Source organism: Accipiter gentilis, chromosome W, assembly GCF_929443795.1.
Source record: "Accipiter gentilis chromosome W, bAccGen1.1, whole genome shotgun sequence".
NCBI lineage: Eukaryota > Metazoa > Chordata > Aves > Accipitriformes > Accipitridae > Astur > Astur gentilis.
Genome location: NC_064918.1, coordinates 37,843,499 through 37,860,254, shown reverse-complemented (window position 1 = coordinate 37,860,254; position 16,756 = coordinate 37,843,499).

Below are 16,756 nucleotides of genomic sequence, written 5' to 3'. Positions count from 1 at the left end.
GCCAGCCCTGAAAGCTCTTGCAGGTCTGCACTATCCCCCTGCAGCCTATCTTTAGCCGCAACAGCACTGGGGATCTCTGCTTTCCCAGGACTCAGCATGTCACGGTGCTCGTTCTCGGCAGAAACTTTTTCTGAAAAGGCAATCTTACGGCTCCTTCTCCCACAAGGAAGGTGCCAGCCCTGAAAGATCTTGCTGGTCTTCACCGTCCCCCTCCAGCCTATCCGCAGGCACAACAGCACTGGGGATCTCTGCTTTCCCAGAGACTCAGCATGTCACGGTACTCGTTCTCGGCAGAAACTTTTTCTGAAAAGGCAAACGTCCGGCTCCTTCTCCCACACGGAAGGTGCCAGCCCTAAAAGATCTTGCTGGTCTTCACCGTGCCCCTGCAGCCTATCTTTAGCCGCAACAGCACTGGAGATCTCTGCTTTCCCAGAGACTCAGCATGTCACGGTGCTCGTTCTCGGCAGAAACTTTTTCTGAAAAGGCAATCTTACGGCTCCTTCTCCCACAAGGAATGTGCCAGCCCTGAAAGATCTTGCTGGTCTTCACTTCCGCCCTGCAGCCTATCCACAGGCACAACAGCACTGGGGATCTCTGCTTTCCCAGAGACTCAGCATGTCACGGTGCTCGCTCTCGGCAGAAGCTTTTTTCTGAAAAGGCAAACTTACGGCTCCTTCTCCCACAAGGAAGGTGCCAGCCCTGAAAGATCTTGCTGGTCTTCACTATCCCTCTGCAGCCTATCCACAGGCACAACAGCTTTGGGCATCTCTGCTTTCCCAGAGACTCAGCATGTCACGGTGCTCGCTCTCGGCAGAAGCTTTTTTCTGAAAAAGAAAACTTTCGGCTCCTTCTCCCACAGGGAAGGTGCCAGCCCTGAAAACTAATGCAGTTTTTCACTATCCCTCTGCAGCCTATCCACAGGCACAACAGCTTTGGGGATCTCTGCTTTCCCCGAGACTCAGCATGTCACGGTGCTCGTTCTCGGCAGAAACTTTTTCTGAAAAGGCAAACGTCTGGCTCATTCTCCCACAGGGAAGCTGCCAGCCCTGAAAGCTCTTGCAGGTCTACACTATCCCCTGCAGCCTATCTTTAGAAACAACAGCACTGGGGATCTCTGCTTTCCCAGAGACTCAGCATTTCACGGTGCTCGTTCTCGGCAGAAACTTTTTCTGAAAAGGCAAAGGTCTGGCTCCTTCTCCCACAAGGAAGGTGCCAGCCCTGAAAACTCTTGCTGTTCTTCACCGCCCCCCTGCAGCCTATCCACAAGCACAACAGCATTGGGGATATCTGCTTTCCCAGAGAGTCAGCATGTCACGGTGCTCGTTGTCAGCAGAAACTTTTTTTGAAAAGGAAATCTTAAGGCTCCTTCTCCTACAAGGAAGGTGCCAGCCCTCAAAGCTCTTGCAGGTCTGCACTATCCCCCTACAGCCTATCTTTAGCCGCAACTGCACTGGAGATCTCTGTTTTCCCAGAGATTCAGCATGTCACGGTGCTTCTTCTCGGCAGAAACTTTTTCTGAAAAGGCAAATGTCTGGTTCCTTCTCCTACAAGGAAGGTGCCAGCCCTGAAAGCTCTTGCTGGTCTGCACTATCCCCTGCAGCCTATCCACAGGCACAACAGCACTGGGGATCTCTGCTTTCCCAGAGATTCAGCATGTCACGGTGCTCGTTCTCGGCAGAAACTTTTTCTGAAAAGGCAAATGTCTGGTTCCTTCTCTCACACGGAAGCTGCCAGCCCTGAAAGCTCTTGCAGGTCTGCACTATCCCTCTGCATCCTATCTTTAGCCACAACAGCACTGGGGATCTCTGCTTTCCCAGAGACTCAGCATGTCACGGTGCTCGTTCTCGGCAGAAACTTTTTTTGGAAATGCAAAAGTCTGGCTCCTTCTCCCACAAGGAATGTGCCAGCACTGAAAGACCTTGCTGGTCTTCACAGCCGCCCTGCAGCCTATCCACAGTCACAACAGCACTGGGGATTTCTGCTTTCCCCGAGACTCAGCATGTCACGGTGCTTGTTCTCGGCAGAAACTTTTTCTGAAAAGGCAAACTTAAGGCTCCTTCTCCCACAAGGAAGGTGCCAGCCCGGAAAACTCTTGCTGGTCTTCACCGCCGCGCTGCAGCCTATCCACAGGCACAACAGTACTGGGGATCTCTGCTTTCCCAGAGACTCAGCATGACACGGTGCTCGTTCTCGGCAGAAACATTTTTTGGAAATGCAAAAGTCTGGCTCCTTCTCCCACAAGGAATGTGCCAGTACTGAAAGACCTTGCTGGTCTTCACAGCCGCCCTGCAGCCTATCCACAGTCACAACAGCACTGGGGATCTCTGCTTTCCCAGAGACTCAGCATGTCACTGTGCTCGTTCTCGGCAGAAACTTTTTTTGAAAAGGCAATCTTACGGCTCCTTCTCCTACAAGGAAGGTGCCAGCCCTCAAAGCTCTTGCAGGTCTGCACTATCCCCCTGCAGCCTATCCACAGGCACAACAGTACTGGGGATCTTGGATTTCCCAGAGACTCAGCATGTCACCGTGCTCGTTCTCGGCAGAAACTTTTTCTGAAAAGGCAAACGTCTGGACCCTTCTCCAACAAGGAAGCTGCCAGCCCTCAAAGCTCTAGCAGGTCTGCAATATCCCCCTGCAGCCTATCTTTAGCCGCAAGAGCAGTGGGGATCTCTGCTTTCCCAGAGATTCAGCATGTCACGGTGCTCGTTCTCGGCAGAAACTTTTTCTGAAAAGGCAGATGTCTGGTTCATTCTCTCACACGGAAGCTGCCAGCCCTGAAAGCTCTTGCAGGTCTGCACCATCCCCCTGCAGCCTATCTTTAGCCGCAAGAGCACTGGAGATCTCTGCTTTCCCAGAGACTCAGCATGTCACGGTGCTCGTTCTCGGCAGAAACATTTTTTGAAAGGCAAAAGTCTGGCTCCTTCTCCCACACTGAAGGTGCCAGCCCTGAAAATTCTTGCTGTTCTTCTCCGCCGCCCTGCAGCCTATCCCCAGGCACAACAGCACTGGGGATCTCTGCTTTCCCAGAGACTCAGCATGTCACCGTGCTCGTTCTCGGCAGAAACTTTTTTTGAAAAGGAAATCTTAAGGCTCCTTCTCCTACAAGGAAGGTGCCAGCCCTCAAAGCTCTTGCAGGTCTGCACTATCCCCCTACAGCCTATCTTTAGCCGCAACTGCACTGGAGATCTCTGTTTTCCCAGAGATTCAGCATGTCACGGTGCTTGTTCTCGGCAGAAACTTTTTCTGAAAAGGCAAACGTCTGGCTCCTTCTGTCACACGGAAGCTGCCAGCCCTGAACGATCTTGCTGTTCTTCACAGCCGCCCTGCAGCCTATCCACAGCCACAACAGCACTGGGGATTTCTGCTTTCCCAGAGACTCAGCATGTCACGGTGCTCGTTCTCGGCAGAAACATTTTTTTGAAAGGCAAAAGTCTGCCTCCTTCTCCAACAAGGAAGGTGCCAGCCCGGAAAACACTTGCTGGTCTTCACCGCCCCCCTGCAGCCTATCCGCAGGCACAACAGCACTGGGGATCTCTGCTATCCCATAGACTCAGTATGTCACGGTGCTCGTTCTCGGCAGAAACATTTTTTGGAAATGCAAAAATCTGGCTCCTTCTCCCACAAGGAATGTGCCAGCACTGAAAGACCTTGCTGGTCTTCACCTCCGCCCTGCAGCCTATCCACAGGCACAACAGCACTGGGGATCTCTGCTTTCCCAGAGACTCAGCATGACACGGTGCTCGTTCTCGGCAGAAACATCTTTTGGAAATGCAAAAGTCTGGCTCCTTCTCCCACAAGGAATGTGCCAGCCCTGAAAGATCTTGCTGGTCTTCACAGTCCCCTCAGGCCTATCAACAGGCGAAACAGCACTGGGGATCTCTGCTTTCCCAGAGACTCAGCATGTCACGGTGCTCGTTCTCGGCAAAAACTTTTTCTGAAAAGGCAATCTTACGGCTCCTTCTCCCACAAGGAAGGTGCCAGTCCGGAAAACTCTTGCTGGTCTTCACCGCCGCCCTGCAGCCTATCCACAGGCACAACAGCACTGGGGATCTCTGCTTTCCCCGAGACTCAGCATGTCACGGTGCTCGTTCTCGGCAGAAACTTTTTCTGAAAAGGCAAACGTCTGGCTCCTTCTCCCACAGGGAAGCTGCCAGCCCTGAAAGCTCTTGCAGGTCTACACTATCCCCTGCAGCCTATCTTTAGAAACAACAGCACTGGGGATCTCTGCTTTCCCAGAGACTCAGCATGTCACGGTGCTCGTTCTCGGCAGAAACTTTTTTTGAAAAGGAAATCTTAAGGCTCCTTCTCCTACAAGGAAGGTGCCAGCCCTCAAAGCTCTTGCAGGTCTGCACTATCGCCATACAGCCTATCTTTAGCCGCAACTGCACTGGAGATCTCTGTTTTCCCAGAGATTCAGCATGTCACGGTGCTTGTTCTCGGCAGAAACTTTTTCTGAAAAGGCAAACGTCTGGCTCCTTCTGTCACACGGAAGCTGCCAGCCCTGAAAGATCTTGCTGGTCTTCACAGCCGCCCTGCAGCCTATCCACAGCCACAAGAGCACTGGGGATTTCTGCTTTCCCAGAGACTCAGCATGTCACGGTGCTCGTTCTCGGCAGAAACATTTTTTTGAAAGGCAAAAGTCTGGCTTCTTCTCGCACAAGGAAGGTGCCAGCCCGGAAAACTCTTGCTGGTCTTCACCGCCCCCCTGCAGCCTATCCACAGGCACAACAGTACTGGGGATCTCTGCTTTCCCAGAGACTCAGCATGTCACGGTGCTCGTTCTCGGCAGAAACTTTTTCTGAAAAGGCAAACGTCTGGCTCCTTCTCCCACAAGGAAGCTGCCAGGCCTGAAATCTCTTGCAGGTCTGCACTATCCCCTGCAGCCTATCATTAGCCGCAACAGCACTGGGGATCTCTGCTTTCCCCGAGACTCAGCATGTCACGGTGCTCGTTCTCGGCAGAAACTTTTTCTGAAAAGGCAAACTTAAGGCTCCTTCTCCCACAAGGAAGGTGCCAGCCCGGAAAACTCTTGCTGGTCTTCACCGCCGCCCTGCAGCCTATCCACAGGCACAACAGCAGTGGGGATCTCTGCTTTCCCCGAGACTCAGCATGTCACGGTGCTCGTTCTCGGCAGAAACTTTTTCTGAAAAGGCAAACGTCTGGCTCATTCTCCCACAGGGAAGCTGCCAGCCCTGAAAGCTCTTGCAGGTCTACACTATCCCCTGCAGCCTATCTTTAGAAACAACAGCACTGGGGATCTCTGCTTTCCCAGAGACTCAGCATTTCACAGTGCTCGTTCTCGGCAGAAACTTTTTCTGAAAAGGCAAAGGTCTGGCTCCTTCTCCCACAAGGAAGGTGCCAGCCCTGAAAACTCTTGCTGTTCTTCACCGCCCCCCTGCAGCCTATCCACAAGCACAACAGCATTGGGGATATCTGCTTTCCCAGAGAGTCAGCATGTCACGGTGCTCGTTGTCAGCAGAAACTTTTTTTGAAAAGGAAATCTTAAGGCTCCTTCTCCTACAAGGAAGGTGCCAGCCCTCAAAGCTCTTGCAGGTCTGCACTATCCCCCTACAGCCTATCTTTAGCCGCAACTGCACTGGAGATCTCTGTTTTCCCAGAGATTCAGCATGTCACGGTGCTTCTTCTCGCAGAAACTTTTTCTGAAAAGGCAAACGTCTGGCTCCTTCTGTCGCACGGAAGCTGCCAGCCCTGAAAGCTCTTGCTGGTCTGCACTATCCCCTGCAGCCTATCCACAGCCACAACAGCACTGGGGATCTCTGCTTTCCCAGAGATTCAGCATGTCACGGTGCTCGTTCTCGGCAGAAACTTTTTCTGAAAAGGCAAATGTCTGGTTCCTTCTATCACACGGAAGCTGCCAGCCCTGAAAGCTCTTGCAGGTCTGCACTATGCCTCTGCATCCTATCTTTATCCACAACAGCACTGGGGATCTCTGCTTTCCCAGAGACTCAGCATGTCACGGTGCTCGTTCTCGGCAGAAACTTTTTTTGGAAATGCAAAAGTCTGGCTCCTTCTCCCACAAGGAATGTGCCAGCACTGAAAGACCTTGCTGGTCTTCACAGCCGCCCTGCAGCCTATCCACAGTCACAACAGCACTGGGGATTTCTGCTTTCCCAGAGATTCAGCATGTCACGGTGCTTGTTCTCGGCAGAAACTTTTTCTGAAAAGGCCAACGTCTGGCTCCTTCTGTCACACGGAAGCTGCCAGCCCTGAACGATCTTGCTGGTCTTCACCGCCCCCCTGCAGCCTATCCACAGGCACAACAGTACTGGGGATCTCTGCTTTCCCAGAGACTCAGCATGACACGGTGCTCGTTCTCGGCAGAAACATTTTTTGGAAATGCAAAAGTCTGGCTCCTTCTCCCACAAGGAATGTGCCAGCCCTGAAAGATCTTGCTGGTCTTCACAGTCCCCTCAGGCCTATCAACAGGCGAAACAGCACTGGGGATCTCTGCTTTCCCAGAGACTCAGCATGTCACTGTGCTCGTTCTCGGCAGAAACTTTTTCTGAAAAGGCAAACGTCTGGCTCCTTCTGTCACACGGAAGCTGCCAGCCCTGAAAGATCTTGCTGGTCTTCACAGCCGCCCTGCAGCCTATCCACAGCCACAACAGCACTGGGGATTTCTGCTTTCCCAGAGACTCAGCATGTCACGGTGCTCGTTCTCGGCAGAAACATTTTTTTGAAAGGCAAAAGTCTGGCTTCTTCTCGCACAAGGAAGGTGCCAGCCCGGAAAACTCTTGCTGGTCTTCACCGCCCCCCTGCATCCTATCCGCAGGCACAACAGCACTGGGGATCTCTGCTTTCCCAGAGACTCAGCATGTCACGGTACTCGTTCTCGACAGAAACATTTTCTGAAAAGGCAAACGTCTGGCTCCTTCTCCCAAAAGGAAGGTACCAGCCCTGAGAGCTCTTGCAGGTCTGCACTAGCCCTCTGCAGCCTAAATTTAGCCGCAACAGCACTGGGGATCTCTGCTTTCCCAGAGATTCAGCATGTCACGGTGCTCGTTCTCGGCAGAAACTTTTTCTGAAAAGGCAAATGTCTGGTTCCTTCTCTCACACGGAAGCTGCCAGCCCTGAAAGCTCTTGCAGGTCTGCACTATCCCTCTGCATCCTATCTTTATCCACAACAGCACTGGGGATCTCTGCTTTCCCCGAGACTCAGCATGTCACGGTGCTCGTTCTCGGCAGAAACATTTTTTGGAAATGCAAAAGTCTGGCTCCTTCTCCCACAAGGAATGTGCCAGCACTGAAAGACCTTGCTGGTCTTCACCTCCGCCCTGCAGCCTATCCACAGCCACAACAGAAAAAGGCTCTGCCGAGAGCGAGCACCGTGACATGCTGAGTCTGTGGGAAAGCAGAGATCCCCAGTGCTGTTGCGGCTAAAGATAGGCTGCAGGGGCACGGTGAAGACCAGCAAGATCTTTTAGGGCTGGCACCTTCCGTGTGGGAGAAGGAGCCGGACGTTTGCCTTTTCAGAAAAAGTTTCTGCCGAGAACGAGTACCGTGACATGCTGAGTCTCTGGGAAAGCAGAGATCCCCAGTGCTGTTGTGCCTGTGGATAGGCTGGACGGGGACGGTGAAGACCAGCAAGATCTTTCAGGGCTGGCACCTTCCTTGTGGGAGAAGGAGCCAGACTTTTGCCTTTCAAAAACATGTTTATGCCGAGAACGAGCACCGTGACATGCTGAGTCTCTGGGAAAGCAGAGATCCCCAGCACTGTTGTGCCTGTGGATAGGCTGGAGGGGGACGGTGAAGACCAGCAAGATTTTTCAGGGCTGGCACCTTCCTTGTGGGAGAAGGAGCCGTAAGATTGCCTTTTCAGAAAAAGTTTCTGCCGAGAACGAGCACCGTGACATGCTGAGTCTCTGGGAAAGCAGAGATCCCCAGTGCTGTTGCGGCTAAAGATAGGCTGCAGGGGGATAGTGCAGACCTGCAAGAGCTTTCAGGGCTGGCAGCTTCCATTGTGGGAGAAGGAGCCGTAAGTTTGCCTTTTCAGAAAAAGGCTCTGCCGAGAGCGAGCACCGTGACATGCTGAGTCTCTGGGAAAGCAGAGATCCCCAGTGCTGTTGTGCCTGTGGATTGGCTGCAGGGGGACGGTGAAGACCAGCAAGATTTTTCAGGGCTGGCACCTTCCTTGTGGGAGAAGGAGCCAGACGTTTGCCTTTTCAGAAAAAGTTTCTGCCGAGAACGAGCACCGTGACATGCTGAGTCTCTGGGAAAGCAGAGATCCCCAGTGCTGTTGTGCCTGTGGATAGGCTGGAGGGGGACGGTGAAGACCAGCAAGATCTTTCAGGGCTGGCTCCTTCCTTGTGGGAGAAGGAGCCAGACTTTTGCCTTTCAAAAAAATGTTTCTGCTGAGAACGAGCACCGTGACATGCTCAGTCTCTGGGAAAGCAGAGATCCCCAGTGCTGTTGTACCTGTGGATAGCCTGGAGGGGGACGGTGAAGACCAGCAAGATCCTTCAGGGCTGGCACCTTCCTTGTGGGAGAAGGAGCCAGACTTTTGCCTTTCAAAAAAATGTTTCTGCCGAGAACGAGCACCGTGACATGCTGAGTGTCTGGGAAAGCAGAGATCCCCAGTGCTGTTGTGCCTGTGGATAGGCTGGAGGGGGACGGTGAAGACCAGCAAGATCCTTCAGGGCTGGCAACTTCCTTGTGGGAGAAGGAGCCGTAAGATTGCCTTTTCAGAAAAAGTTTCTGCCGAGAACGAGCACCGTGACATGCTGAGTCTCTGGGAAAGCAGAGATCCCCAGTGCTGCTGTGCCTGTGGATAGGCTGCAGGGGGGCGGTGAAGACCAGCAAGATCTTTCAGGGCTGGCAGCTTCCATTGTGGGAGAAGGAGCCGTAAGTTTGCCTTTTCAGAAAAAGGCTCTGCCGAGAACGAGCTCCGTGTGCTGCTGAGTCTCTGGGAAAGCAGAGATCCCCAGTGCTGTTGCGGCTAAAGATAGGCTGCAGAGGGATAGTGAAGTGTCTCTGTTTCCCTTCATCCTTCACATTTATTTTTGTTTCAACCCTTCTTTCCACATTTCTTCTTTTCTGTCCTAACTTTTTGCATCTTTCAGCCAAGGAGATTCTGTGCTAAGGAACAAGAGTATGAGAGAATTCTGGACATAAGGAAGAAGGCTAAGAAATTGACCTCTATCTCTCCACTGGGTCAGTGCGGACCTCATCACATATTTGCCTAGTCCTTGGGCTGCTTTTGCATCTATGTGCTTTGCCTAGATTATCTGGACAATAGACAGCTTTTAAGCTCGGAGAAGATGAAATGCAAAGTACACAAGTGCTCTTTCCCAAGGCCCTTTCCTTCTTGACACAGACATTAATTTGTTGCCTGCAACCCAGTCTCTTTCATATGTAAATATCTGCCTATGAATTAGAAGACTAAGTGCAGGCACCTTCCAGTTAAATTCCTGAACTGAACTAACATAACTCTTTAATTAACACTTAAATTAATTTACTACACTTTTGTGGTTAACGTGTGTGTCTTCTGTTACATTAAATCTTTCAACTGAGATTCCTTTAAATGATAACAGAATGGGACTGCAGGTATTTGAGGATCAAAGTAAAAGTAAATCTCCTGCATATTGCATTCTGAGTGTGTTTTATTCTTCTGCTTCTGCTTTGCACACAGACTATCCTGAAGATCTCAGCAGAATTTGCTCAACCAGTAAAGCAGACTGTGACAAACTTTGTGGATGCTGCTGTGGAAATTTATCAAAACATGAGCATGGTCTTCTTCCAGGACCAAACAAATCCCGTTATGTTTTCAATTTATATAATTTCTCAAAGTGTGTCCAAGGTAAGATAAAGCTGTTTTTAACCTGATGCCTTCTAGCATCTTATTATTAAGTTGGTCAGGAGAATAAAGGGCACTATGCTATCCAGCATTGACCTTTGCAGTGCTCTACTTTCTCTTGTGTCCTGGTTTCAGCTGGGCTAGAGTTCATTTTCTTATTAGTAGTTGGTATAGTGCTATGTTTTGGATTTAGTAAGAGAATAATGTTGATAACACACTGATGTTTTAGTTGTTGCTGTGCCATGCTTACACTAAGGCAAGGATTTTTCAGCTTCTCATGCTGCCCTGCCAGTGAGGAGGCTGTGGGTGCACAACAACTTGGAAGGGGACACAGCCAAGACAGCTGACCCAAACTGACCAATGGGATATTCCATACCATATGATGTCATGCCGAACAATAAAACTGGGAGGAATTGACTGGGGCAGTGTGTGTGGGGGGGATGTGGTGGCCCACTACTCGGGTACTGGCTGGGCATCGGTGCATCACTCGTTTTCTATATTCTTTTATCATCATTATTATTTCCCCCCCCCCCCCCTTCCTTTTCTGTCCTATTAAACTGTATTTATCTCAACCGATGAGTTTTACCTTTTTTCCAATTCTCTCCCCTATCCCACTGGGTGTGTGTGTGAGCAAACAGCTATGTGGTGTTTAGCTGCCTGTTGGGTTAAACCACAACATCATGATTGCATCCTCAGAACTGCCCCCCCCCCCCCCCCCGCCCCGATGTAATTGGATTTTTTAAGGCAAGGTAAATTATTTTCAGTTAATCACCCTCGTACTTCAGTCTTTTTCTGCTTGCAGAATAGATGAAGCAGCTTATGGTTTCCTGTAATATTTTTTTTTTCCCCAAAAGGAAAAGGTGTAAAAAGAAGGCAAATGCAGTTGAAACACTTAACCTGAAAGGATTGTGTATAATAAATTAGTGTAAATACTTTTGCTTTCTGGAGATAATAGGGTATATATATTCATATTCTGTCCCTCTAGCTCATTTGCTTCTTCAGCTGCTTAGGTATCTAATGTATGTTGCTTGAAAACCAAATCAGCCAACCCCTTTTGATTTATCTTTCACTCATTTACTTCAAAACAGATATGTGAGTATGTACAGTGAATACTTTAAAAAGAAAGCATAGGCTTCTATCTTCCTTTCCTGGTTCTGCTTTCTGTTTGCTTCTCAGTTAATTCTGCCTCTGCAGTTTGTTCCCACTAGATTTAAAATATTATTTCCAAAAAAACATGGTCCAGATTGGTAAAAGCCAGAGCCAGGCAATGGATACTGCAAGATTAGAATTACATATAGTATATTAGCTTGCAAGGACAATGTTTGATTAGTTCACAAAGGAAAAGAGTCAACGTAAATCAGCTGAGATGTCCATAATTCTGAAAGTGACACTGAAAAATTATCAGTTCTTATTTTTTGCTTTTCCCATAGCTAGAGGAAGAGTAGATGTAAAGAACAAAATGGATAATAATTTGTAACTAAAAATGTTTCATTTGGATTGTAATCTACCAGTTGAATTCATAGTCATCAGACACTATTATGACAGACCAGTTTTATTACTTGAAGTAACATGGATAGTTCTCTAAGCTAAACTAATCAGAATAGTCTGGTTGTGCTTCATGGCACTGAAAGAGGGGCTGCTGAAATTAAGCATGACATTTTTTGTAAAGTAACATATAAATGGACTTGATAGATATCTTAAGAGAACTTACTGCACCTCTGAATCATCTGTCACTGGCCAGCATTAAAAAAAGAAAAACATAACCAAATATAAGATTGCAGTTTTTTCCTCCCTGCTTATGTCTGTGCAGAGAATGTATTTTTATAAACATGACAAACATTTTAAATAGCTTTTCTTATGAGGTAAGTTGAAAACATGGGTCAATAACATATGCATGCTATAATATTGAAATTAATAATGTTAATAACACAAACACACATTAGCATTGCCTTTCCTTTTTTCTTGTTTTCAATTTTAACAGGCCACTCTGTCCAGTTATGATTTCTATGCCATTCCATCTCAGTTCTTATTTCCATTCCAAGTGATGGAGAAATAGTAAAGGAGGATTAGGCATTTCACTTCTGAATTTGAGTTTTTCATAGACCTAATGTTTTAGGTTTTCACAATCTCTTTCCTTTCTTCTTCCTTTAACATTATTATTCCCGTGTTTTCTGCCACAGACGCTTGCAGGCACTGTATGCTTTTGTATAGTGTCTCACTTTTTACTTTATTTTGCTTTTTTAAAATTCATGTTCTGATGCTGTTGGATTACTGAACACTCTTCACTGCCAATAAAGCTTTCTGAACAGACCTGACAAATTCTTTTCCCACTGTTAAAGATTTTAAAAATTATGTTAACATAGAATGAAACTTTCTGATTTTAGCCTACATTGTCATGAAAGCCAAAGATTTTTCCGTGACCACGTCATTAACAACAGAGACTAGCAGTATTTCCATCCTATGCTGTCTGAAATAGCCAATAAGGAAATAAGCTCTCTTTATTTCTATTGCAGTAGGTATGCAAATACATCCTACACAAACCTGTCTACCTTTGCATATTGCTTGGAGCCAGATGGTTTGGAATCCCAGAATATATTGCGTGTAAGCCAATTATATTTTGTGACTTTCTTAAGGCAAGCGTATAATAAAAATAATTATTTTAAAATACCTGATATAACTGAAACAATGGAAAACAGAAGCAAGTGAAGCTGCATGTGTTCACAGGCCAATGGGACACAAGCCCTTCATATAGCATGGAAATTATTCTTTAGCATATGTTATGAAATTTCTGTATTAATTAAATTAGAGTTTTGCCCAGCTGTGGTCTCAGTCTGCCAAAAAGCTAGTTTCCTCTTGTAAACAGGCTGAACTACATAAAACACTGTAATCACTGTATCCCTAGAGATCTAAAGACTTACGAGGACCTCTTTGAAATTCTGGAAATTAAGAGATAAGCAGAAGTTTATCTTCTATTTGAAAGTCTGTTTGTCAGAGAAGCAGCTGATCTATTTTTCAGAGGAAGCTGCTAATGCTTTTGGACTGTTAATATTAATGTGTTTGTAACAGCAATGGCAAGGGTTTGATGGTGTATCTTCTCCAGCAGCAATACTGTTAAGACATTAAGACAGACCCAGCTCCCTGTCAGCTCTCACTGATTCCAGCACACACCAGTTCTTCCTTGACACCTATTTGTGGAGCTGCACAGTAAGCTCAATCAGCAACCCCCTTTTCCCACAAAAACAGTAACAAAACTACATAAAAATCCACAGGTTTTCCACTTGTTTTTTTAAAGTCTGCTTGTTTCATGATTTGGTTTGCAGCATGGTGCACAAACAATCTTGAAAGTAGAAAGGAAGCAGGGCAAGTGTGGGGAACACCACAAACTGAAATAACATGCTGACTAGACAATACTGCCTGCCTACCCACAGCTTGAGAATACAAATGAGGCAGAGTTTATAGGAAAAGGTAGTAACTTTTATTACACCTATTAGTGTTTTTGTTAAAACCCACAGGTATGCTTCCAGGCATGTAGGAAGAGCACAAAGTTGGGTTCCTGACCCTCAAAGCTTACTCATTTTTCAGTAATGTCAACAGATTTAATAAAAGACATTGACTTTTCTTATGAAGTACCAAGATGCTGAAAAAGGACAATTTACATCTTAATTGTAGAATAAATGGCTGAAATGAGTTTATTTCCCCTTCAATAAAGTTTCTTGGACAGGCAAGAAGGTCCTGTGGTAGTTCAAGAGTAAGTTATTTAGCAGATATACATGGATGATACCAATAACAGGGAGAGCTAATTATCCTTTCTGTCCCTTCACAGGTCCCATAGGAGGGTATATTACAGAAAACATTTTGATCATTCAACTCCAAGGGAAAAAACAGGAAAGTAATCAGTGACTGACACCACTTTTTTCACACTAGAAAGAAACTCCAGCCTGAAAGAATATTTTTTTTTTTTAAAATGAAGAATTTCAGCAAAACAATTGTGCTGAAAAGGAATTCAAGCTATACCATTGTCACTTAACTAGATCAGATCACTTCACTATGTATCAATCACAAAAGGTTTCAGAGACAATCACCTTTCACAAAAGTGTTTCTACATTCTCCTCTTCTCTGCATAGGCAAAGGTTTTATTTTGCTTTGACAGACTTCTGTAAATGGAAACTCAAGACTTTTTAGGAATTCCTTTCTACCTGGTCTGAGAAGATACCTCATTATAGAGGTAATTAGGTAGAAAGAATTAATTTGGTGTGCAAGTTAAAATTGAGTAAGAAAGGATGTATAGGTATAGGTTGAGCAGTACACCAGCTGAAATATTTCAGCTGCATTGTGAGAGTGATTTGGCGGAAAATGAGGCATGAAACACAGCTTAATAGTAATTAAAGTCGAGTGCTTATTTTGGCCCCATATTGAAAGATGTAGACACATGGAGCTTTTAATGAGCTGAAAACCTAAACTGAAAATGGAGATAAGGGTCTAAACACACTGGGAAAATTAAACATGTATTTTAAGCATGAATTTTTGGCACATTAAAAAAAAGATATTTATAACCCTGCTGCTAAATATCCAGTTCTGAAAATGTGAACAAATAGATTGTAGGATGTTTTAGGATTGTGCTGCTTTATATATTTTTTCCATAGTTTTATTTCATTCAGGTAATTTCCACTGAGTTTGGAACAGAAAAAGCTGATAGACTATATGAAGATCTGGCTGACATGGAAACAAACAAATGATGTTAGTCCTCTCCTCAAACATAATCTGTGGTAAACAAAGATGGAAGGAGACAGTTGTAATTTACTTGAAAACACTAGCATCCCATACTGAGACCCAAGATTAAAAACTCAAGAAACTGCACAGCCAGCCACCTGGATAGCTTGACTTGGGTGCAATAAGCAGTCTAAATATGGAAGCAGTATAGCTGTATAATCATGGCTTGCAATACAGAGTACACATCCTTCCCAGGAGTTCTGACTTGTTTTAAAAATAAACCTAGGATACTACCTACCCATAAAATTATCTTTATGGGTAGCAGTTATCTGTGGCGATTATTCATATCAAAGTCAATAGGTCCTTTCAGCTTCTCTAATATTTTGTACAATCAGTAAGGTTTTAGTGACCATTATTCTGTTCAAGTCTTCCAGAATCTCTTTTCATTTCCAGTCTAAATTTGCTTTTATGCACATTTTAAAGCTCCTGTGGCTTTGTGTCTTTGAATCCTATCAGTGCTTTTGCATGCTGAAGGCACTCCATGAGCAATACTCTCTTAATATGAAAGCTATGAGTCTTTCTGACTTTATGACTTGTGGACATAAAAAGGAAACTGTGAAGAAAGTGGGTTTTTTATGTGGGTTTGTGGTTTTTTGTGTTGTGGTTGGTTGTTTTTTTCTCCCTTTTAATAGTTTGAAATGCTTTTCTAATGTTTAACAGCTTTTTTTTTTTTTTTTTAATCTTCTTCCATATGTTATATAATGTGTAGTATATATGCTGGTAATATCAATTTTTGTGACTGCTTTCTCTGTTTCTATTGTTGCAAGTGGTAATCAAATGTATGTACAATCTTGCCTGTACTTTGTTATAGGGGAGTTCTTGAAAGATATAAATATTCTTTGTTCTCTGGAATTCCCTAATGTATTTGAAAAGGCTGAATTAGACAGGCAGCTATCAGGCTTAAAGCAAGAGAAATAGAAATACCAGGACTGTATTACAGCAGATGACATTTCCCATGGAAATCAAGATAATTAGTTTGAAACAAATAAATGCAAAATACTAATAAGTATCTTATATCCATCTTTTATTTATCTCATTTGAAAAGAAGAGGGTATTACATTTGCTTTATAACTGAAAAGACACAGTCTAGGTTTTTTGATGAAAAAGTGCTCTGTCAGGTCTGGACAGAATATTTATATCCTGATTTTAGTGACAGGAGTTCAGTAGATAAATAAGTATTTCGGAGAGGTCATTTAGGTTTACTGCCAAAATCGAATTATTTTCTGGCCTCATCAGAGGAAGGATTACTAATAATTTGGAAAGCCTGAACTTCTGAAACTTAATGGCAGAGCCATTATTACTGAAGTGTTAGTAAAGTGAGTTAACTCAGTTTACCTTGTGAGAAGTAGTGTTCTTAAGTGAAGAAGAAAAAGCAGCTAGAAGGTCCAAATATCCATCTCTTCACAGAGGAATTAAAAAAGTGAAAAATAAAAAAAAAAGTTTTGAAAAGGGAACAAAGACAAAAAGTCAAAGGACTGTCCTTAAAATCAGATACAGCTTTATATATCTCTGCATGTATGTGTATATAAATGTAGGTAAATGTCTTGTAAGAATGTGCAGATAAAACAAGCTACAATTTATGTAAGCAGTGAGTAACTCAAAACAGGGGACTTAAGAAAGAAGTTTGGAACTGAAAAGTCATGATCTGGTTTGTAATGTTGTACTAAAGTCATGATCTGGTCTGTAAGGTACTATAGGCAATGTGTTAAGAATCTTTCTTCACAGCCTAATCTTCCAAGAGTACAGCACAGGTCTCACCCCTAAAGTGCTGTAAATTCTCAAAAAATGTTAGCTACTGTAACAGCTTAACCAAATGCAAAGTTCAGGGACTTTACAGCTTTTCTCAATGGCCCTCTGGGCACAAACTACACTTAATCACACATTGTGCAGCGAACTACTTAAATTGCATAGAATGGCACTGAATGACCAGAGATTCTATTTAAAAAAGTTGGAGGGAACAAACCCAAAAACTAGTAAGTGTTTTTTATGTAGAAGAGCTGTCAGCTGGAGAGGTAACATGAAACAAGGAACGCAAGATAATCATCTCTGCCTAATAAATGTTAAGTGAAGGGTCACTCTATGAATCCAAAACACATTTCTTGATTCTCTGGACACAAAAGTGCATGTTGCAGAGACACCTCAGTTAATCTGGATGGAGTCAGTGAGATCTAG